This window comes from Cyprinus carpio, chromosome B4 (assembly GCF_018340385.1).
Source record: "Cyprinus carpio isolate SPL01 chromosome B4, ASM1834038v1, whole genome shotgun sequence".
NCBI classification, from domain to species: domain Eukaryota; kingdom Metazoa; phylum Chordata; class Actinopteri; order Cypriniformes; family Cyprinidae; genus Cyprinus; species Cyprinus carpio.
The window spans coordinates 7,520,549-7,546,475 of NC_056600.1; the positions used below are offsets into that span (position 1 = coordinate 7,520,549).

A 25,927-nucleotide genomic window follows, 5' to 3' on the forward strand; every position below is an offset into this window, starting at 1 on the left:
TGGAGGGCCGCATCGGGCCGTTAATGGATGGCTGGTTGTTTGTGTGTGCGTCCTTGGGTGGTGAACGGCCTCTCCTCCTCCTCCTGCTGCTGCTGAGGATGTCCAGGCCGCTTACAGTTCAATGGGCATATAATGTCTGTACATGCATGAGCGCATGCGTTTGGTGCAGCAGGTGTCTGAAGGTCACTTTAAAGCGTGCTAGTAGGGTTGGACACGCAGTTACGCCCCTCTTTCACAGTATTGGCATCTACAGGCCCTGACGGAGGCCTTTGGCTCTTGATGGTCCATCTGTCAGGCTGTCTCATGCTCTTTCTGTCTCTTTCTCTTTCTATCAACTGGTCAGACTCTTCAGTCGCGGGACTTGCACTTCCCCTGACAAGCTCTTTTATCGGGGCTGAATGTAGAGTGCACTTCTCCCTGCTCCCTCTGAGCCAACCTCTCCACCTCAATCATTCACCAAAACTAGAGGGACAACAGAACAGGGAGAAGAGAGGAGGAGGAGGAGGAGAAAAGACATACAGTTTTACCTCCTAGGTGGAGGTAGTTAATCTTACTCAATTACACATGCTTCGTGTTTCTCCACCTGCTAAAGTGGAGTTTAACCAACCCTCTGCAGTCCAAGGAGTCAAGATTTTGCAGGTTAGCATGGTTCAGTTAGCTCTACATGTCAGATGTCGTAACTTATTTCAGAGTACTTCATTGCCAAATCAAAAGTAGTGGCAAAAAGGAAAGAAAATAATATATTTATTATTAAGGTGCCAGAAAATGAACGTGATGGATTATGGATTATTCATTTGGTGATGGTTACTGTTTTTTTATTTGTATTTTTTATTTATATTGCAAGCCATGTAAAAGCCATCACAAATAGAATGGACATTTAGAATTAAGAAGCAAACAGAACGAGTGAGGAAGAATTAAATATCTAGATAGAAGAACAATAAAAAATATGGCAATTTTTTTAAATAATATTTTTGTGTAATTTTATGTTTTTAAATCTTATTGTGCATTTAAAATGAATTTGCATAGCTGCAATGTACATGGCTTATGTCGGAAATTATTATACTAAACAAAATATCAACATTTACAAAAACTTGTTTGTGTGATAGATAGATAGATAGATAGATAGATAGATAGATAGATAGATAGATAGAGATGGATTTTAATCAGTTATTTTTTTATCTAAATATCAGAAAAATGTTACAATTAAATTGTGGTTGTTTTTGTTGCTGGCAATGATCAGAATTTTTTGTTTTGATTAATAGTATAGAATTTTCATTGCATTTCATAAATGTTTCTATGTTTATACCATTATTTATTATTATTTATTGATGCAGGTAAAACATTTGTTTTTTTATTGTGTGTGTATACTATATGCATAATAAATCATATATATACTATATTCATAATATATGTGTGTGTGTGTGTTATATATTTTGACTAAAATATGCAGAACTATTATTATTATTATTATCAGATAAATGAATGATTTTTTTAAAAGATGCATAATGATTATAATATTTTATTATTATTATTATTATAGCTGTGCTTATTTGTTTTGCATTTTTAAATTATATTTAGTATACCTAATATTGTTATATTATGAAAAAAAAACCTCTACTACACTTTTATTATATTTGTTACATATGTTTGTTTAATGTGTGTTACTACAACAACAATTACTACTACTACTACTACTACTACTTATTATTATTATTATTATTATTATTGATTATGATATCAGAACACATTTTAATGATTTTTTTATTCATATTTTTTTATTGCATTTTATGTTTTTATATTTTCATATTCTAAATAAAGATGAGGAGCAACATAGTCGATGAACAAATAAAATATGACAGCAACAAATAACAATTGCTTTTTTGGCAAGGAAACCATAATTTTGCAACATCAAAAAATTCATTATTACAGTAGATGTTCTGGCAAATTTGTAAAAAGGGGAAAAAAGAAAGGAGGGTGAGTAAGTGATAACAGTTTTCATTTTGGGCTGAATTATTTTTATAAAAATGTGTTTCACCTCTGAACACGACTCCACAAAGTTTTACTCATCAGGACTTTGTTAAGCGTGTTTCACAGCATTCCGAGGAAGTCAAACCTTCAAAAGAGCAGAAATAAAATGCGGAGAAATTGAATTGTTTGGCCTTTGCAACTATCTGAGAATTGAACATGCCACTGCTATAGGCAGTTCCGGTTGCCATGGTTACATGCCAGGCCCAGACAACAGTCGTCAGGGACGGAATACAGATACGGAATCTTGACACATCCAAAGCCTTTTAAGTGTAGAATTTTGGCTCTAATGCTACATCTGTTGCTGCTGTAATTGGTCAAAACTCCCGAAGGGTCAATCGAAAGGATGTTTCTGAAACGTTCCTTTAAGAGACAGATAATAAAGAGGAAGGGAGTTGAGAATCCAGTGCTTTCGCCTACATAACTTGTAAACACTTTAAGGGCAAATGCTTTGTTTCGTGCCATTGAGTCTGTTAATGACCCGTCATCTGCGTGCGACTCCGTGGGCTGTTTTTCATTTGTAAATGGTTTTCCACTCATCTGTGTCATTTACTCCCTCCCCGAACCGTCATACACCCCGTCCCATCCAAACGCTGCATTGACTGCTGTTCTGAGACGATCTCTTTAAGGGAGTCCTCCAAATTGTTGTACAAATTGGATACTGTGATCAGCCCGGGGCAGGAGGCTTCCTTCACTGGAGTTCGCTGTTCATAACAAAAGGGAAGTGGGAATGAGATGCTGTTTTTTGTTATTAGCTTTGAGAAAATAATACTTTTTTTTTTTTTTTGCTTTAGGCTGTATTTTAGAAGTAATTCTAACAGGTAAGACTGTAGAAGTTTAATGACCTAAACTGAACCCTGCCCTCCCACAGCACAGGTTGATTTTGATTATTGATGGACGAAAAGAAAGTGGAGATTTCATCATCATTTATATTGCAAGCCATGTAAAAAGCCATCACAAATAGAATGGACTTTCAGAGTTGAGAAGCAAACAGAATGAGTGAGGAATAATTAAATATCTATCTATATATATAAAAAAATCTAAATGTGGCATCTTTTGTCAATAGCATTTTTTTAACTATTGATTGTGTGTGTGTCATTTTACATTTTTAAATGTTAGTATGCATTGTGCATGGCTTTTGTCTGAAATTATTATTTAAAACAAAATAGCAACATTTACAAAAAAATGTTTGTGAGATGGATAGATATTATAGATAAAATATTATAGATAGTGTTTTATTGAAATCTAATCATGTTGTGGCTCATGTTTACTTTGGATCTTTCAAAATCCTTTTCAGTAGAAATCCCTTATTTTTAAGTGGTTTCTGAATCACTTTTCCATAAAATGTGTATAGTGAGAGATTGGTATCCTAAATCAGCAGCCAAGCTAAAGCTTTCTTAAGCTGAAGATAAACTATTACCCTTGCAACAAAAAGCATATATAATGTGAAAAAGGGCCTGTCGCTCTCAGCCTCTCCACTTTTGGAGTTCAGAGGTCAGTGTCAAAATGCCTCCATCCAATCAACACCCAGTGTTGGGCCCGAGCCAACGCCTGGCATTTTAACACAGCTGATATGACTGGTGCAGCGAGGCCTGCGATTTCTCCTAATCAGGATTTACATATTTCCATTTTCATGAGACTGAGATTTTGCACTGCCTTGGGCGAGGGCTGATCTTTGATCCTCTATGCTGGTTTGTGAACGGAAGCGGCAGATGTTGGAGGTTTGGCCACGGTGCTGTAGTGTTCACTAACAATTGTTTCAGTACATTATAATTGGAGGAAAAGAAATCCGAGGACTTAATAATTTGGCCAGTGCAAAACCATACCGATGCCTTTAAATATTTTTTTGTGTGTGAAATATCTTGTCTTATGTATCTAATTTGAAATCCCTGTCTCATTGCCCCCAGGTTAAGCCCTTAATTACATAAGCCATTTAACATGGTTTAGTTCAATCAGAAAGTGTTGATTAAAATCTCAGTGGTATAATCAGTTTTGGCTGGGATGATTTCATGCATATGAGTGTTTTGTGTAAAGGGACTGTATGAGGTAGAAGTGTAGCATTCAGATGTGAGTGAACATGACCACGCCATCCCGCTCAAGGTCACCGTCCCATTGTTTCAAGTTCATACTAGCAGTAACCATGACGACAGTCATATTAAGCATTTCTGGGGTTCTTTAAGCTCCTTACTGACCCCAGTCTGTGTGTTTCAGCTCCGTTCTGAGCGCTAATTGTGACCTCTTGGATTTACTGACACGTTATATATGTTATGAATCATTTTTAAGTGATCCTTCATTCCTAATGAGAAAAGTTTTCAGTGGTTTGAAGAAAAATGTATATTTTTTCAATATATTAATTCTGAAAATATATAATGTCTATGTATATATATATATATATATATATATATATACTTGATATATATATACTTGATATATATTCAATCAATATATATATATATACTTTATATATTTAATAGTGTGTATACTGTATGTATATATACATACAGTACATATTCAATATATTAATTCTGAAAATATATATATATATATATATATATATATATATTGATATACATTCAATAATATATATATAATATATATATATATATAATATATATATAATATATATATATATATATATATACTTTATATATTTAATAGTCTGTATGTACTGTATGTATATATACACACATGTATACATTTGGATTTAAATCAATAAAAAAAAGAGTCATGTTTTATCATGTTTTGCTGTTCATTTGAAGTTGATTTGTTCAACTCATTTTCAAATCAAGCACTTTTAATAAATGACGTTTATGTGAATGACAGTTAGTAATTGTGTGCTTTTGTATGCATGCTGCATGTTCGTCTTTGAGCGCATTGTTCTCCTTTTGGATATTTAGTGATGGTAATAGTGGGCACAGCTGTGGGGACGCTGTCACTGGGAGCCATGTTTTCTATTGTCTACATGGCATCACTCAACCAAAAAAAGCAACAAGTGGGAGTTATAGACAGCAGGGCCTGGCATTGCACCCTCTACCCATAATTAGCCTGTTCTGTTTACAGAATCCTGACGAGGGAAAAACAGCCTGCTCTCTTCCTCTAAATTACACAGCATTTAGATCATCCCCGTTCCACTGAGAAATACAGCGATAACACAGAACAGCAGAAGAATTTGCGTAATTTGTGAGAGACTTGGTGAGTGACTCCGGAAAGATTTCCTAAGATGCGTTAAAGATTTCCTAGTGTAACTGATGCTGCTTTGAATGCTTGATCTGAACATTATGGTTTCTCTCAGATATATAATGCAGTCAATCTGTCTAGTCTAATTCACAAGAAAATGACTGTTATAAACGATTCTCTCTTTGTAGTTTAAATCAGTCTTACATATAATTGAAATGATGCATTAACATGGAACTGATATTGTCAGAATGGCTACTGATTCAACAGCTATTTTGAATGACTATATTGAAATTATGATTCATTAACATGGCACAGAATCTGTCAGAGCAGCTACTGATTCAGCAGATTTTATATGAAGTCTAATTCCTACATTAAAATACTGATACATTAACACGAATCAGCAGCTGCTCTGACAGATTCAGTTCCAAAACATTTAACTGATTCAACAGCTTTTATTTGACAAATTTCTACATTTAAATAATGATACATTAACATTGAACTGAATCTGTCAATATGGCCAGTGATTCAACATTTTACTGATTCAACAGCTTTTTGCAGTTGTTTCTATGGAAATAATGCATTAACATAGAACTGAGTCCATCAGATTGTCTACTGATTCAGTATTATACTGATTCAACAGCTTTTATTTACAGCCTACTATCTACTTTGAAAAAAAAATGATAGATGATACATTAACGTGAACCAGTAGCTGTTCTGACAGATTCAGTTCCAACACATTTCACAGATTTAACAGCTTTTGCAGTCTAATTTCTACATTGAAATAGTGATGCATTAGCATGGAACTGAATCTGTCAAAACGGCTACTGATTCAACACATTTGAAAGATTCAAAAGCTTTTTGCAGTCAAATGTTTCTATGGAAATGATACATTAAAATAAACCTGAATCTGTCAGAGTACTCTACTGATTCTGCAGCTGTTATTTGCAGCATAATTTCTACAATGACAGATTCACTTCTATATTATTGCATTATTTTGGGGCAGCTACTGATTCAGCATCTTTTTTTTTAGCAACTTAATATCTACATGAAATAAAGTTTCAGTAAGGGAGCACAAAGCTTCAGTTAGTGAAAAATCCGGAATAATTTTATAGCTAATACCAAGTCTTTTTTTTGGCAATGCAATGGCATTAATAAATTGATATTGCTATTGTAATAAAACAAGGGAAATAAAAATAATTTGTGGTGGGTCTAAAAATGAATTATATCTCTATATTTGCATGAAACCCCCCTGAAATATACTTAATAACTGTGACCAAGGACATGCAAAGGTGCAAATTATACATCAGCAGTGGAGGATGAATTTCCTTTCAGTTTTCTTCCAAAAAATTAATGCGACCCATGTGTTATACCACTGTATCAAATGGAATCAGTAAACCGAGGTTACAAAAAGCACACTAATATGAAATGAAGCCTACATACAGTTGTAGTCTTATTGGGGTCTGTTGGACAGTACCATAATGGTTCTGTGTGCAGCTGTGTGCCTTTAGGGGCCCGAAGCCAGTACGGCATGCTCCATTACGTCTTTCCAACCTCCATTTACCTTCAACAAACTACAGCTGCTGTCAAACCCCTGCAAAGATGTCACCAACGCACATGTACACATACAGCTACACACATTGATGCGCTTCCAGCTATGCTTTGATCATTTTGAATAAGTCTTGTCTTTAGATGCAAGCATTTGCATATATAGCAGAAAAACACAGAAAAGCGAGAAAGTGATACAGGTGATATATCAACCTGCTCTTTTTACTCAAATGTAATCGAGGCAGCTGAAGAGAGAGGTGCATTTTTAGAACATGTACTCTTTGTCTGTTTAATCGGTCCTCCTCACAGCCCCAAATGTCACTCATTATCTACAAGGTCTTATTTGAACATGTCATCTCAAGACGGGAGGGAGATGAAAGGGCGATAGGTGGAGGAAAAAAAGCATGCTACATGAGAGAGAGGGGTTAGAAGTGAAGGTTAGGAAGAGAACGGGTCAAAGCCACCGCTGTCATGCCATCAGCGCGGATGACACCGTATGCGACAGCATCTCGACTGATATGGCAGTGCAGTCTCACAAGAGATGTTGCAAAGCAGGTCATTTTAACCTTGTTTGACAGGATTTTGTGAAGTCTTGGTAATCTTTGGACTTTGTTTCAAAAGATTTCATGAAGACTCTTATCTTCGGTTGAGTTTTATGGCTTTGTCTTTTCATGTGATAGTCTGGTATTGTGTTAAAGTAAATGTGTCTGTCTGGTATTGAAGGGTTTCTGATGGAGGAAGATAACATCAGGGTTATTAAAATGAATTATCTGTACTGAAAAAATAATAATAATATTTTATTTCAGGTAGTTGCCAAGGCAATACTTCTTATTTTCATAGTTTGTTGAATGACAAAAATAACTAAAACTAAAACTTAATGAAAACTTATAGGCAAAATATGCATAATGATAAATATACAGAATTTCTTAAAATTTTAAATTAAATGCATAAATATATAAAAAATCATTCAAATATTAACTAAATCTAAGTGCCTAAAACAATTTAGTTATTTTCATTTCTCTTGCCAACATTTCTCAGTTTTCATAGTTTAAGTTGAAAGATTAAAATAAACTAAATCTTAATGAAAACTTATATAGAATTTAATAATGATAACAGACAAAATTATTAAAATGTTAATATCTATATATATATATATATATAATTATATAATATTATATATATATATATATTATAATTTCTTTAAGGATTAAAATAAAAATTAAAAACATTAATTTCTTTATAAAAATGTCAAAATTACAAAAACTTTAAAATTACAATGAAAACATTTCCTAATTCAAAATATCAAAACTTTTTTTTTTTTCAATTTTCCAATTCAAGAGCCAGTTTATACAATACAAATTTCTTAAAATATATCTGTCAAAAGATTTTCTGGAACTATTTGTATATTTTCTTTATGTAATTTAATACTGAACACATTCTTTTTGATTAAAAGGACTTAATGTAACAAATTTCTTAAAATATATCTGTCAAAAGATTTTCTGGAACTATTTGTATATTTTCTTTATGTAATAAAAAAGAATATTAAACCTGGTTGAGACAGCAATCACACAGATTTATCACAACTGTGTTTGAATAAAAATATCATATTTTTCCTCTAGCCACATGCATATTGTGTGCACCATTCCATCCTCAGCATTACTGAAACTGCTGAAGATTTTCATGAAATCCTTCCAAATAACAGTGATGGTCAAAGAGGGATTTACAGGGTCAAAAAGTCAGTAGACTTGATTGTCATTTGAATAGATATTAATGCTGAGCTGATGATTATGTAGGATGCTAAAAATATCAGCTGATTTAATAGAAGCATTGAATATTCTGTGTCTGATTGTTTCTGTGAACATATTTGCCCAACCGATGTGACCAGCACCAAAATTTCTAGGAATTTCCACATCTGTTTCTAAAACAAACTCCAGAAAATCCCAGCAGCAGACACCCCAATTTGGTGAACTTTTCACCTCATTTAAAGTTGGAATAATGGAATATGATGTTGCAATGGATGGAAGGAACCTACGGTCAGAGCACTCTCACAGAGGGTCACACAGTACTATGTAATTCTGTTGGCCACTGGCCACAGTGTGTCAGTGTGTGTGTGTGTGTGTGTGTGTGTGTGTGTGTGTGTGTGTGTGTTTAGATTGAACCCTAGCTGATGTAAGATGGATTAAGGCTCCGATGGGAATTCCAGCTGGCTCTCATTTCTCCTGTCCTTCTAAACCCCTCATCTTATCTAACAGCCCGAATATTATTAGAGAGAAAGTGAGTGTGTGTGTGTGAGAGAGAGGGAGTGAGATTTATGGAAAAAGAGATCAAGAGAGAAAGATAAAGGAAGAGGAATGACAATATGGTGAAATTAAATACCTCATTTATTTGCCCTCTTAAAACCAATATGTGTATTATGTAATTCTTAAAGAGAATACACCCAAAAACATAAAATTATTCCATTTACTACTGTTGTTCCAAATTGGGATGGCTACATTTCATCCATTTGAAGAATGCTTTCTTTCTTTGGCTGTAAGATTTTTCAGTCACTTATTTATATTCAGTTTTTTATTTTTTATATATTAATTGTATATTAATATTTTAGTTTATTTACTCAGATTTATTTCTGATATTATTATTATTATTATTGGCTCAGATTTTGTCATGTACAGTGTTTTTCTTTTCAGATTCACAAATGATTCTTTGAATGATTTGTTCATGCAGAAAGAACTCACAGATATGCCATAGATGAAGTTTTTCAGTGGATAACAATTAATTTTGTTTCATGTTTTGAGAAGACTTTTGAATACAGTGTGTGAGTCGCATAGACCAATTTTATAATGCTTTTGTTTTTCTGTTTTGAAGCTTCAGCCCCTTATTCATTGTAACTGCTTGACAAAGGGCGAACATAATCTTTCACAGAGGGTAAAGGTTTGATTTAAAATAACTCAAGGGTGAGTGAATAATCACAAAATTATATTATAGCAAAAAATACCCCAACTGAACTTGTCCTTTGAAAAAATACAGTGTGTATGATAGGGTAGAAGGTGTTAGATATGACAAGGAATAGCAGACCTCTCCCTACCTCAGTCTTGATTGGGTCCGTTATGGGTCTTTATGGGACCCAGGGTTCACTGTGAGGTCAGTTTAGACATCTGATGGATTTGTGGCGGTTGCAACTTGTTTTAAAAACCATTTGTCTGGAAAGCCCAATGCTGATAAAAGTGCATTCATCAGAGCGACACCGGTGCTTGAGTAATGTTTGCACATGCTCCTCTCCAGTCATTTACAAGAGCGATATGACGGCGATGGAGATATACATCATGATGACACTTATGTTATTTACTGAGCTCCTGTCTGGTGAAGTACGTTTACCTAATGAGAGGCATTTTGAGGCTTTTCTCACATATGCCAGATGAGCTGCTGGATGACGCATCCTCGACTCAGTTATGACAGTCACATCATGTTTTTCAGAGTTCAGAGAGTGGCTGATGTAATTTCGCACTGCAAAATGTGTACCATTTGTTTTCCTCAAAGATTAAAGTCTCGGATGATGTTGTCAGGAATTAAGGTGCAGAAATGTCCGCTCGGTTGGCTACCAAAAATAAAATATGTTTGCAATTCGATAATGATTTTCTCAAGCACAGCCGTTATCCGTTTGCAAATGTATTCAGATGGTACGTCTTTAAATGCTCTTCTGAAAAATGTGTTTTTGGATCTCTTTTTTTCACCTTGCATATATAAAAGGTTAATTATTCCCAGTCAACAGATCTGACTTTTAACTACTCAATCAATAATCCACACCCATGAAGCGACAACGAAAAAGCGCTTATGCAAAAACACAATGTCGCCGACTGTGTGTGTGTGTGTGTGTGTCTGAGATGTTGGTTGTGCACACCTAATCTCCAGCTTCTAGACACATTTGTATTTAACTGAGACACACATACGCCATCTTCAGCACCTCAGCATATAATGCATGTGTTCCTTATCACACTATAAAGAGCATTCAGTCTGTTTCAGTTCAATTTAAATAACTTCCCTAATTTTTACTTGCACTGTGGGAAGGTTTTAATTAATTAATGCTGACATATATTGTCATTTACAATTTATTATTATTATTATTGGCAGGGAGATTTTTTTTTTAATGTATTTATTGGCTGAAAGATTTAGACACTTAAATGTTTATTTATTTATTGATTGTTAGCTGGTTTTGTTTGTTTGTTTTATTACTTATTGGCTGTAACATTTTCAGATTATTATTATTATTGTATTTGTTATTGTTTTATCTTATAAAATAATGTTATTTTATTTTAGTGTTGTTGTTGTTGGTTGTTGTTGTTGTCTGGGAGATTTTCTGTCAATAATGTTTATTTGTTTAGTCATTTTGAAATAGTAAGTAATAACATTTTCATTTACATTGTTTGTTTGTGATGGATAGATGTAATGCTTTGTGATCCTGACAGATAAAATGTGTTTTTCTAAACATTCCAACATCAAAGACTGCAAATACGAGCTAGATCCCTGTGAACATGAACTTTTCTTGTGATGTCTGTTACTTAGGATCATGTCTGTTATTTTTTTATTTTATTTTTTTTGCAGTGATCCCTGATTCTCAGAGGTACATCGTGGTGAATTGGTCAAGTGGACTTTTACCTTGCATGGCCCTGTACAAAGCCGTATGACCATCTGCCTGCACTCTGAGCCGAGGTAGCATGAGGATAGACAGAGGCATGAGGTATTATCTGTTGCCACAGGCATTGTTTAGGGGCAAACATGCTTTAATATGTTTGCATGGCAGTAGGGGAAGACACTACCCTCCCACGGGTCTGTCAGTGGTCCAGAGTAAAAACCAGACCTAAAGAATTATAAAGAATTGTTTTAATTTATATTCTTGTTGAGTTATGCACAGGTTTTTTTTATCCACAGGTTTGTCTCCAAAGGTAGGGCTACTGTATGTATTGGTGCATTATTTTCCAGGGGCGTTTCTAGGATTTTCATTTTAGGGGGACTCAGCCCCCAATAAGGGTATGATTAAAAAAAAAATATTATTTGACTATTAGGGTAGGGTTGTATACTACTAACCTTATTGTAAACCACTAGGCTATTCCATTGTATTCCCTGTATTTCATATATGGGAGTAGAAGTACTGACTGAGCCATATACAACACCGTAAAAAAAAAAAAAAAAAAAAGAAAAAAAGAAAAATTATATGTGACCTTCCACTAGAAAATTTTGAGTTGGGAATGTAGATTTTTTTTTTTTTTTTTACAATAAAGACTTCCTGATTCATTATTAGGACATTAATGTTTATCCTTTGATGATACCACTGCTTTTTCTTATGAAATGTATGTGGAAATTAGCAGACAATTAAAACAACATAAGGGTTCAATGACTGCAGTGAATCTTGGGAACACAGTGGTATTGTGTGTGAGAATCAAACAAAAATCAATACTAAAATTACTATCACAGTTGCAGACCTACTCCCGCACGACAAGAAAAAAAATTGTATATCCATCTACAATGAAATATAAATTATTATTATTATTATTGAGCTTTTTAGCCTTTATAATCAACAATACGGTTGGTTATACATCAAGTCACCCCCTGAAAATTTATTTCATTTCAAATCATTTAACTAACCAGCTAATATTCATTAAGAATATAGACAAAACATGTATTAATGTAATTGGTCTGTTGGCAACATGTTTAATCTGTTCTATATGTATTTCTATTTATTAAAAATAACAACATGAATTATCAAATTTGCAACTTCTATAAATCAGTTACTTAAAAAAAAAAAAAAAAAAAAATCACAAATCCCTTTACTCTACTCGCCTCTTACTCTAATATACAGTATGTATCATGATACACTAATGATTCATTATTACTTAATACAAAATTATATTTAATAATACAAAACAAAATAACTCCACATGATGTTTCTCTCTCTGTGCATTTAGTGCTTTCAGAAAATGATGTGTGTCTTTAATCATTTCTGTGCATGGCTGCATAATGTAATGCCGAAAATGCACAATAATATGTTTTAAGTTTTCAAAAGTAAATTAAAATAAATCAGGATCGTTTTCTAAAGAACGTTTTCATGGGTGTTAATCGCTTCATTTTTGTTGGAAGAAAAAAACAACTATCACACTGTGATGAGGGCTGAAGGTGAACGCAGCGAAGACGTATTGGTATTGGATGAGAAACCGAACTGTGTCCAGTAACATTATGTAAACTGCAATTACAGGAACTGCACCAATGCAGATGTCATATCATAGCAATCTATCAATAAATGCACACACACACACACACACACACCTTGTACTCTCTGATGTTCGCTCTGATCGGCGCCCCTGAAAAATGCGCTGAATTCATGCAGACTCAGATCAGGGGAGGAGCCGAAACTTGACGCAGCTTGCGGCCGTTTCAAATGAGTTTTTAAAGGGGACTGAAGCTATTACAAATCAATTAATCAAATCATATTTAAGTGGATAAAAACATATCAACACATTTTTAATTACAAGAATTTGAATATATTTCCTCACAATCAAAAAAAAATATCAAAATCAAATTACTTACTTGTACACAGCGTTTTTATTGCGTCACACTCAATATAAAATTGCAAATGCAAACTTATATTCATAACATTCATAAAGGCTCACATCCATAACACATTTATAAAATAAGAATTATTTTGCCATGAAACTGAAGATTCAGCAGCTATAGATGGAAATAAATAGGAAACAGTTTCAACTGAGATATGTCGATATACAGTAGGGAATAATCTCTATCTGGCTTCTTTAACTGAATAACCCTATAGATTTTGCTATTGAAAAATGCCTCATTGTTTTTAACAGAAGGTCCTTAAGTGGTTGTTTCTTAATTGTGGATCACTTTTTTTATAATTACTCTTGGGAATTTGGAAGAGGTGGCTTGTCGCTCGTCATTCTTCTCAAATTGACCTTTGCTGTATATATACTACACCACCACTAGTATAACCCTCATTTTGTGCATCACTTAGTTACTGTTATGTAAAGATTTTGTCTCCCTGCAATTAGATGGAAGCAGGTCTGTATTGAGCTGTGGGAGTTTCTGGGAGCTGCACTCTCAGCCTCTGTTTGTTACTTTACTAAGACAGCCACCACATTTTTTACGCTCGTGTTTCTCTCATCACTCCTTCTGTTTAGACCCGACTGCTGTCAGGCTTCCATTATATTTCACAGTTCAGCTGGCCTGGGGTGAGCTGCAGGGATTTTGGGGTATCTGAGATGCTCAACTCACCCCAATCAAACTCAAGCACACACATATTCAGGCGCATGAGGCCTGCAGAGACGAGAGCAGGAGAGATGTTTGGCACAGTATGTTACCATTCTCTTACTTGTAGCTGGCTAGTTGGTCCATCTGTGTCTTGCTTTCAATAATCTGGTCTGTTTACAGCCTTTGGCTTCTCCAGTGAGTACAATATTGATTTTCTGCAATGAATTTGGAATAAAAACAGGCTTTTGCAACCAAGTTGCCATGATTAAAATAAAAATAAATCTAAAGTTATTTTGCAAATTGTTCCTTTTATTTGCATGGCTTTGAATCCACTGTGTTATGTACTTATACAGTCTTATGTAGTATCTCTTTGAGAAATGTATATTTGTAGTGTTTCATTCATAAATGAGCATTTTTGAGCAAATAATTTATAAAGTGCAAATAAGTGAAAGAGTTGTCGCCTTTCATACACTGACTTATTTTTCTTGTTCGCTAAAGTCTCTTCCTTCTGAAGCCACTGGGTTCTATTCAAGCATTTGACTGCTTTAGTGCCCTGAAAAGACTAACTTATACTGTTAAGTACTGAAGTATACTGAAGGTATTTGGCACTTTCTTCTTATCTGCATTACCAGTAGGTATTGCCTTATGAAAGCAGCCCATAATCTTTTGGCTAAATCCTGTGAGTGCCTCCATCTCCATTTTTTTTTTTTTTTACACCAAAACTTATGCCGAAGGCCCAGAGTTTAGGATGGTTTCGATATCAGTCAGGACTGTCCGAAACACTTCTTTGGGCACAGGTTTTAAGCCCAGAGTTGAATGAAGGGCAGCTTTTATTGACTGAAACCCCCTCTCTCATGGAAGTGGAAACTGATCCGTTGTCTAGTTAACAACTGTTGCGGGTCATCACTGAGTTGGCTGAAGGAGCAGAAACTCTCAAGATGGAGAAACAGAGTGTAGTTATGCAAGCTGGCCACACTGACTCTCAAACCTACTCAGTGCCATCGGGAAAGCATCAAAAGTTAGTAATTCAAAGTGTACAGCACAGGTAGTGAGACATTTGAACAGGGGACCCCTTCTCTTTTTCAAAACAGTTCATTCCTGCCAAACAGAATGCAGGCTTAAACAGGGCTGCTATTACAAGTAATGGCAGGATTCAGAAAGGAGCCAGTGGAGGACGATTGTGGAGTCACAGCAGGTGACCTTGTCCAATTTCAGAGTGAGGTCAGTCGGAAGCAATTTTGCCAACTGTGCTCCTGTGAAAGCATCACAGAGCTTGTACCTTGGTATGGACTCTTGCTTTTGTGAAACCACCCTCGATCAGGCTAGAACTACGTCAAGGTATAATTTCTCTTGGTGACCTTCTGATTGCAGGTAAGCAACGGCCCCTTATGTCTTCTCAGAGGCATCACTGAAGATATGAATCTCCTGATGTGCATCTGAATGGTCCATATAGGAGGGGTAGTAGCATCTATGGACCTGTGGTAGATATTGCAGCTCATCTTCCTAAGCTATCCATGTTTGCTGGAGCTCAGCAGGGATTTGTGGATTGTCCTAGTCCTGTGGTTTTCCCAGAGCTGCTACATGATCACCTTGGCTCAGGTAGTATCATGAAGGATGACTCCAAGAAGGTTGAACTGACTCGCCAGCACCCGAGAGATGCTCCACATCATCAAGGTATTGTTTGATAGGTCTGTGTTTGAACCCTAGATTGCCCAGCATGCAGTGCCAGCCCATGCCCAAAGTAGATTATTATGGGTTAGCTTTGTCCAGAGAGAGCCACAACTCCAGTTCAGTTGACCTGGCTACTGGAGGTAGATGACGACAACTTCAGACACATTATTGGCCCACTGCTGGATATCAAACTTGTGGAGGATCTGTAAGTATCTGTAGTATTTAGAGATACTAAATGGCTTCCAAAGGGTACACTTGGCATGCATACCAGCTGTGGTGATTTGTCTGGAACCAATCGGTTGTTAGCCATTTGCTGAAAGACTAGCGCACAGTAAGTTGAGAAAGGAATAGGCTACCAGGCAAGTTTAAATTTATCTTGTATGGTCCAGCAGTATTTGTTAGTGGGAGAGGTTGGTAGCATCAGGAGGTAAAAGGTTCTCTAGAACAATTATTAGCCTGGTGAACCCACTAGGGTCCCATGTGATGAAGTCTGGAATGGTCGGCTTGGTAGGTGCTTTCTCTGTCGCCTGGAAGGTTGATGGTCATAGACGTCAGATACCTGGGTCTCATTAGTTCAAAAACGTTGTGAGGGTGAGGTGGGTGAGCAGCACTAATACGCTTAAATGACTGCTCTGGATCCTGTACTCAGTGAGTGATGGAACTGAATCTGCAGGTAGTAGCTGGGACTGATTCATTTGGATAACTAGCAGGAATAGAATCAAGCTGACTTAATTTCTCCTCCATTGCCTAAAATTCACTGAGCATCTTACCCAGGGAATCTACCAGCACATGCGCATTTAACAGCTCCCCAGCACTGTTCTCCAAGTGGGTAGGCAGATTCTCAGAACAATCTCTATGGTCAACAGTCTGCTTTGGGGTAGGTATGAGCTATAATTCCCTCTAGAGAAAGACAGATCTGACCTTATTGGAGCTGTAGGCGTTAGTCAACTGCAATGACTTCGTAATGGTAGGTGAGTGGTGATAGATTGGGACTCTGAGACCTTCGGAGACTGATATTGAATGGACCATGCCTTTGGGACTCCTCTACAGCACAAGGCATCATTGGCTGACTGACCTGTCTACATCTTGTGGCTGTGAGGTCATAGTTCTCAAGATGGGAAGGAGGTTACACATGCTGTTGTAAACAAATCTAAATCAGTAAAAGAATCTGAATGAATCTTTTTGGTGAACATTTTCAAAAGAATTGAGTCACTGGATTGAACCAAAATTCCCACTCAATGCATGAATATTATTCTTTTTCTTGATTGCATCAAGATGCATCACTTTTTTAGAACTTTTTGGTTATTAGTCAGAATTTTTTGACATTTATTTTTACACACATACAGTTCTATTAGGCTAGCAAAAGTCAAGACATGCTCATTGGCTCAGAGTTGTTACCCTCAAGGGCTGAGAGTAGCAAGGTCAGTCATCCTTATGTGGGCGGCATTCTGCTCTATATGACACCCCACTGCCGTTGATATGCGCACCATCAGATATTCTATCATATTCCAGCAGCCTGCGGCAAGGTGAAAATCTGTTTTTTATTAGCAGTCAGGAGAAGAAATGATAACACAACTGCAAGGGGATGATGAAGGGGAGAGGAGAGCAACAGTTAAAAGATGTCAGTGAAGGGGAGAGGTTCTGTTTGGGGTCATTGTTCACTTGATATTTCAACCTCGAAGGTCTCTGAGTGCAGAATTTATGTATCAAAAGACATAAAATGTGTTGGGAAATGTTGTTTTTCTTGAAAGAAATCCATTTTTTAAAAAAAAAAAAACTCTTAAAATGCACAATGGATGGCATGAGTTTGTGTGTGGGGCTGTTTGACTGACCAATAGCAGAAATGAGGAGGGCTTGGGAAACATGTTTGAAAACAGTCATTACTACTTGCAGATCTTACTTGCTTAACCTGTAAAAACATTAAGTACTAGTACAGTCCCTTGGTAGTAAAGAGACCAAAGAATACAGATAAGAGCATTGCATGGTTATTTTCAGCTGTTGTAACTTCAATGCACTTCTAGTGCATACTTTTAAGTGAATGAAAGAAACTGGGCCTTTTTAATGTTCATTTAACATTCTTAGCATCTATATGGGTGATCACACAGTATGTGCTACAGGCCAAATAACTGTCTGTATGGGAGCAAAATTAAGAACTGGCTTTCGCAACCGCTGTGGGTTGTTTTGGACTGCACATCTGATTTGAAACATCTGTCTAAATGACATTGCCCACCACCGCCATCAACTCAAGATGCGGAGAGAGGATGATATGTTTAAGAAATGCAGATTAAATTGTTTTAAAGAACATGTTGGTGCAGATAAAAACCATATTGGGGATACAGTGTGTTTGGGGCTTGTTTTAAACTCCAGCTTGTGATTTTATTTCTCCTCTAATCTTTCACATTTCATCTTTTTTTTTTACAGTGAAAACAGATGTGTCTCTATTTAAGGAAAATTGATGCACTTAAGTACTTAATTATTAAAACAGGGCAGCCTGCCAAGAGAAGCTGACAGACCCAATGCTCATCGTAAACTGGGTATCAAATGCATTTTTTAAATGTTCAAACAATATTAGACACATTGAGCTTTGGCTGCAGGGTTATTGGACCATTCATCTGTGTCTAGTGTCCCATTTCATCCTAAATGGTGTTTTATGACGTTGAAATGCATTATTCTATTCTATTCTATTCTATTCTATTCTATTCTATTCTATTCTATTCTATTCTATTCTATTCTATTCTATTCTATTCTATCCCATCCCATCCCATCCTATACAAAAGTTCTGATCAGTTTCCCAAAATTGCTAATTTGATTATTGACCTAGAAATGCTGCAGAATTTGAATGTAACATTTTGTTATTAATATACTAGGTGTTCATGTATCACATTTGATAATTTGGTTAGTGACATAAATGCAGAATAAATAATTATAATGATACTCGTATAATAAAATAAAAAATAAAATATAAAATAAAATTTGTATTTTATAATATATATTTTATTAATATACACATATATACACATATGATCAGTGTCATAAATGTGGATAATTAGTGACCTAAAAAGGTACATTATCTGAATAATAACACAATATAATGTGCTATAATATAATATATTTGAGTAATATAAACAAGAAGTTCATATGATTCGTGTCACAAATGTACTAATTTGATTAGATTAGTGACCTAGAAAAGGCACAGAATCATAATTATATTCAGTTACTATATATATTCTTAAAAAAATATATAGTTGGTATTCCCACATTTGCTATGATACAACATTTAATGCATGCCAATGTTACGTCAAAGCAAATTTTGATAGTTTTGGTAGTTTATTAGAAAATCAGTCAGATATTCATATCTGATTAGACTGTTCTCATTCTGAAATAATGCCAAAATGCTGCAGATTTAATGCCAATACCTTGACACCTTGTGTTACACTGATGCCCATTTTGTGCAGTCCTAGGCAATGTGCAGCTTCACACATCTCTGCTGTTGTTAGTAGTGACTACTTCACTACTTCACTTCACACACACTCACAGCCTGTGAGGTGGGAAGGTCTCCGTGGCAACCATAACGAATAACACCCTCCCCATTTATACTGACGTGTGTAATTTGACGGCCGGAGGAGCCTACTCCGTTCATCTTTCATCCCGTATTACTCAGCCTGGCGGAGACGGAGAGTGAGCACACCCTTCATCACTCTCCCTCCACCATCATCATCATCATTTACCTTGAAGGGGTGAGGAGGAGGTGCATCAGAACACATCAGACACTCCTCTGTGGGTGGAAAGAGAGAGAAGAGGCGACCTGCCGATTTTCTCAGATCAGCAGCGCTGATGGCTTCTCTCAGGGGGAGCTGACCCAATTCGCCTGGGCGTTTATCACTGGCACAACAAGGTCACGGCTGACAAAGCAGCGCTAGTGTGGTCTCTTTACGCTGCGGGGTGGGATGGGAAGGCACAGGGCGGTCGAGGAGCTGCGTTTAACTGCTCTCTGTATTCAGCTGCTATTACACAGATTTTTAGAAAAGGACAAGATGATCTTTGTCATAAAAAATCTGTTTAAATTAATGGTTGTCAGATTTTTGGGCGATGCTCCATTTAAAAACCCACTAAAAACTTCTTCACTGAAGGAATAGTTCACCCGAAAATGAAAATCTGCTGAAAATTTACTCACCTTCAGGCCGTCCAAGATGTAGAGGAGTTTGTTACTTCATTGGAAGATTCGGAGAAACTGCATCCTGCACTTGCTCACCAATGGATGCTCTGCTGTGAATGGGTGCCGTCAAAATGAGTCCAAAGTCCAAAAAATCTGATAAAAACATCACAATAATCCATCAATTAATGTCTTGTGAAGTGAAAAGCTGCTTGTTTGTTCAAAAAATATCTGTAATATTGCTTTCTCCAGTGAAAAAAAGAAAAAATTGCTTATTACAAATAAGAAAATTATTGGGAAATTAAAAACAAGTTATATTAAAAGTTTCTGCTTTTTCAGCTTTCATAACTTAAATGAAAGCAAATTAACTTGCTAAGTTTGCTAACATTTGTTCAGTTATTTTCTTAATATTTCTGTGTTGCAAGATGAATTTGGGTAAATTACATTTATTAAAAAGTAGTTTTATTTAGAACAATGGATCTATATATTAATGTTATGTTGTACTTTTATATAAATATTTGAAAGAATAGTTCATATCGTGGCTTCATATGTGCTACCGTCAGTCAAAGTGATTATTTTCCCCCGTTGTATCTTTTGTAAGGTGAAAATTGCAAGTATAATGATTTAGAAAAGTAATAGCACACTTCTCCTCCAGCTAGCAATTTGAGGTATCATTCACATCCATAGCACAACGGTGTGTGTGATGGGTTACATGCCAAATAGCATACTTTATAGTTTGGGATTTGTTCAAACTATGGAGAACACTACTAATTATTGCACCCGGTGGACATAAAGATATTTCAAAAAGGCTTTCAAACACTATACACAGACTACAGGTGCAATAGAACCAGAGTTATTGAGCATTTCATCTAGCTCTGAATAGATGTTGATGGGTTCTGAAACCCTTGAATGTGAGTGCCTCTCACATTATTGTGTGTCGTGATGGATTTCTAGGGGCAAAGATACATCGTTTTTATTATTGTAAAAGGATGACGTTCATCTTTTGCTGAAGTACTGCTCTCGGTTTATTTCAACATCTGCTTTTCTCTATCTCTCAATGGCTTTTTTTGCTATTCTTTTCACATTTTATTTTATTCAGTCAGGTAGGCTGCTCTGGCGACACACAAGGTGGTAAACAACTGGATTTATGTCTCTGATCAACACGCATCTAACTATTCCACCTTAAGAAGAGATCAGTGTATAGAGCTGGTGTTTTTTCTCTATCTATGCCATTTCATCTGTTCATCTTTCTGGCTTTATCTGTGTCTGGCACAGGTGTTTTCTCAGAGATGGCAAGGGATGCAGTGCCAACTCAAAGATTTAGATTGTTAACAGTGGTATGGTAAAGAAAAACACAACCAATAGTAAGAAAGGCAGAATATATGTGACTGAATAATGACACAATGCAACAACATTGGCAGATGAGGTATTTGTCTCATTTCTATAATTAAGATAAAGCTTAAAGAGATATAGCCCACCCAAAAATGATTTATTTATTTTTGGTTGGATTGTCTTTTTATATTTTAGAGGAGAATGGCAAAATACACATGAACAGGCAAGCGGAAAATTGTCAAAACTATTTGTGAAAATGACTTAAAACGCTGTATGCATGCCAGGCTGGTAGCTGGCGATGTCACTTTGTAAATAAACACTACGTGACAACGCAATACGCATATGCATGACATTTCACAGTTTTCGCAAATTTTTTTTTTTATAGTTTACATGAAGACAACAACTGTGTAGTTTTTAAAGGTTTGCTTTTTCAGGCCCCCAAAATGCTGTTGTGGTGTAAATGTAAGATCATAACACATTAAAAATGAATGTAAAAAATACTTTTTAAATGTGTTTTTAATAATAAATAAATGCTACACATGTGCTTTTTATTGTATTGTTGTGGTACTTTTTTTTGTATATATTTTTAACTGTAATATCTGTTAATATAAAAAAAGCTAAATATATTTTAGTTTCTGCTTGTTGATAGTGTACAGAAAATGTTGTTTAACAAGCCTTTGGCCCCAAAAAAAAAGAAAAAAAAAAGAAAGAAATTTAAATAAGAATTTACATCAGACGAAGTAAACTCATGCAGAAACTTTGTGGCCTCATTTTAAATGTCTGCTTCAATTCAATGGGCTTTCTCACTCAGTCCTTCGCTGCTTGTGTGATTCTTTTGCTAATTTCACTCTTGTTCTGTTCTTAAGAATTAATTAGGACACTTGAGTCACCATGCAATTTGTTTAGTAATTAAATGCATGTTTTTAACATCTTACTGTGTTTCTCCTGAAAGTACTTTGCTTTGCCATTTAGCCATTAAATGACAAAATCACAGTTTTGCATCGGTAATGCATATTCATAACACCTCCTATAGCATAACACCTGCTGGGCAGAATTCATTAATCGTATCGCACATGTTTTATACATTTAGCATATTTAGTTGCACTTTAAATCCATTTCCTTTGAAGATATATCCCTTTTTCATGAGGGTAGGCGGATCTTCAGGATGCTACAGTACTTTACATTCCAACTTATCATCTTAAGCTTCCTGAAGCTATTTATTTTAATAGCTGTGGTTGTCTCTGTGCAGTCCGGCGTATCATTAATCATTAATAGACTTCATCGTGGACATCACAGCTTGCTGTACTTCATAGTAAGGGGCTTCAAAGACGCCAGGGTCCTGCCCCCTAACCCCCCACTGGCAAAAGACCACCAGGCCTTTGGGACATGAGAGATGAATGGAGATCTCATGCCGAGCCAGCGGCGATTTAACATTAGACCAGTGCTCCTGTTTTTCTTTGGCTTTGGTGGGATGAGAGACCATAATCTGACTCTCCACCTAAAGGCCTGCCAAATCTTTCAGGTGAACTGGTGGTAAGAGACGGATAGGAGTGTTACAGACCCATGAACATTTGTGTGAAGTGTTGTCACTCTGATAATATTCATCACATAATGATTATTCTTAAATATGCTGTGCATTTGCATTCTATGTAGGAGGCTTTTAAATCATAATGGGGCCTGGTAGTTTCTATGCATAAAAGAAATGATTTCCTTTCCTTTCCTTTCCTTTCCTTTCCTTTCCTTTCCTTTCCTTTCCTTTCCTTTCCTTTCCTTTCCTTTTTCCTTTCCTTTTTCCTTTCCTTTTTCCTTTCTTTCTCCTTTCCTTTCCTTTCCTTTCCTTTCCTTTTCCTTTCCTTTCCTTTCCTTTCCTTTCCTTTTCCTTTCCTTTCCTTTCCTTTCCTTTCCTTTTTTCCTTTCCTTTCCCTTCCTTTCCCTTTCCTTTCCCTTTCCTTTCCTTTTTCCTTTCCTTTCCTTTCCTTTCCTTTCCTTTCCATTCCATTCCATTCCATTCTATTCCGTACCATTCCATTCCATTCCATTCCATTCCATTCCATGGCATTCCACTCGGGTTGATTCCATTCCCTTCCAATTCCACTTCCAAATTCCTTCCATTTTTTCCATTCCATTCCATTCCATTAATAAAAAACAGTCATTGTGTATGCATGAAAGATATTAATGTTTTTTTTGTTTGGTTTGGAAGCCCATCAAAATTGCGACTTATAATGAAATACTGTCTTTAGGACTTGCAGCTGTGTGTAAATCTCCCAGTTCTGATAAAAAAATCTGAATTGTGAGTTTATATCACGCACATCTGAGAAAAAAGTCAAATGTGAGATGTAAACTCCCAATTTCGCGAAAGTCGCAATTAACATTTTTAATTTTAATTCAGTGATGTAAACAAGTTTTTATCTTATTTTATTGAAGTAAAGATAATGATTAAAAAACAAGCAGGGTTGTAAACTATTCAAATTTTTAGATTCTACAAAAATTATTTTTAAACTTTTGTAACAGCGTTTGTTGATGCCAAGTGAATGGTGTTTTGTACCACAAGGTAATATGACTGAGGTTTCATATTTTCACTACTGTGGAATGGAAATGCCCTTGTCTTGACATTAGCAGACAAAATCAGAAATTGCAGTCCCTCAAAATAGTGTCATAATGAAGGAAATTGTTGCTATGATTGATTGGGGCCCTGTGTGTCATCTTATCTCTCCCATTGTCATTCTCTCTCTTCCCTCCTTCCTTGCTGATGCTGTAGGGTATAAAAGTGCTGACTGTGTTGAATATCCTCTCTGGTTGTACGTGATAGATTGTGGATTTCCTCCACCGTAACGGTGAATGATTGGATGACAGTAAATGCCTGTGTTTTTGTCATGTTAATAATCTCTCGTCCAGGTATGCCATTAATATGGCCTGGCCTAATCTTGTTGCTATATATCAACCTAATCCAAGTGCATGAGTAGAGTTCCCTTCATTTTTCACCACTTTTTTTTCCTTTTCTTCTTCATAGGCTATGGTTACTTGAACTCCATATGCCACATGAAAATGTAAGTTTTCTAGGCTTCTTGTTCACCTAAAAGCTCATTTATTAGTGGTGTTTGCCATTATTAGTGTTAATACTTGGAGTTATGTATCTGAACAAACAAACTCAAAATCTTGAGTATTAAACTTTGTTCCATAACTTCTCCCTCACTGTTTGTGATACAAACAAAAATTATTCAGAGTGTCTTAGTAACCTAATAGCAATGCTCTGGCAATCACTCATAACACCCTGGCATTGTGATGAGACTCATATTTTTTCAATGTGTTTTCCTCCTGTCCACCATCATATTCCCCTCTCTGAGAGCTGTGTTTTTTATTCTAGTGGTAACAAATTACTCGACTCTCTCAGCGGGCATAATTTTGGAGGGCCTGTGGGGAGGAGAGAGAGGAAACTCCCATTACAGGGGAAACAGTTGTTCCTTTCCCACGAGAGAAACATCCATCAGAGAGCTCTCTGTGCTTTGTGAGTCTAGTTAAAACTAGAACTATTAGTCCACTCCTCTGAAGGTAAAAGGTCATGAGCTATATTTTACTAAATCGCCTACTACTAATGTAAATTATGTGCCACTTCACTAGTTGAGAAACGTGTTTACAGTATGAATATGTGGCTGTGTATGTGTAATTAGTTATGCGTTAATTATTGAGGCTGACGGTAATGAATGTAAAAGTTGCAATCTCTGTTTATATATATATATATATATATATATATATATATATATATATATATATAAAAATATATATATAAAAGATTCTCCTCTGACTCACTTATTCTAATCAGAAATCATCTCATCAAGACGTATTATTCTAACTTAGCATGTGTGAACCATGTCTTCATCTGAGAAGCGGAATATCTTCAGTCCATTTTTTTTTATCAGCACCCTGGTTTGTTAGCAAAGCAGTAATGATGCTCACCATTCTGTTTCAGTTATTTTCTTCATGTGAAGTTGAGAGAGAGCAGAGGTTTGTTGTTCACGCAAATTGACGGTAACGTTCAGCTGCTGCCAGATACACTGCACTCATTTCAGTAATAACCAACCCTCTTACCAAGGTACACCGTGTGTATTTGTAATGATATATGTACAATATGTGGTATTTGAAATGATTACGGAACACTTTGGTCTGCCTCACCTCTTTTTTTTTTTTATTATAAAAAACCAAATAACATTTGAAACCCTTATGCAATATATTTATTATCAGTAGAAATTATTTTTTGTTTTGTTTTGTTTCTGAAAGTAAGTCAAGTAGGGTTTTAAACTTGATTTTTTTTTTTCATATAAATTCTGGAAAAATTATTTAAACTCTGGTAAAATATTTTTTTTTAGAACTTTTTTTATTGTATTTATTTTTGATCAACACTAGTACTACTACTAATACACTTTTTGTCTTTTTTTTTGCTGCAATGTTTTTGGATTTTGTTTGGATTATTTTTTGTTTTGAATTTGTTTAAATTTTGGTTCGGTTTGTCTTTTTAAGGCTTGTCCTGCTGCAGTCTGGTTAGTTCTTTTGTTGTATGGAAGTGTTTAGTCTAATTTAGAATGTTTATTTATTGCTCTGTCTGCTGTTTTTACTTTTTAGACTAATCTAGAAATTGAGCACCAGATAAGCTGCTGCTTTATCCAAAATCTATCGCAGAGCTTTTTTGTCTCTTTGCGTTTTCCTCTGTTTTAGACTCCTAACACTGACTTTTCTCTGTGCTCTATTGACCAGCATCGAGCCCTCTGAGTTTTA

The 25,927-nt window shown here is 35.6% G+C and overlaps 1 long non-coding RNA gene across 3 annotated transcripts in view; it reads left to right on the plus strand.

Annotated features, from left to right (window-relative positions):
* LOC122136975 overlaps nucleotides 1-25,927 on the plus strand; it is a 66,176-nt gene that overhangs the window by 13,137 nt on the left and 27,112 nt on the right. Inside the window, exons 3-4 of one of the 3 annotated variants that reach the window (XR_006154474.1) lie at nucleotides 11,344-11,479; nucleotides 13,932-14,146. This is a non-coding gene — a long non-coding RNA (uncharacterized LOC122136975). Of the gene's footprint in view, nucleotides 1-11,343; nucleotides 11,596-13,931; nucleotides 14,147-25,927 lie in introns of those variants that run through there. The other 2 variants (XR_006154473.1, XR_006154472.1) reach the window with 2 other exon arrangements.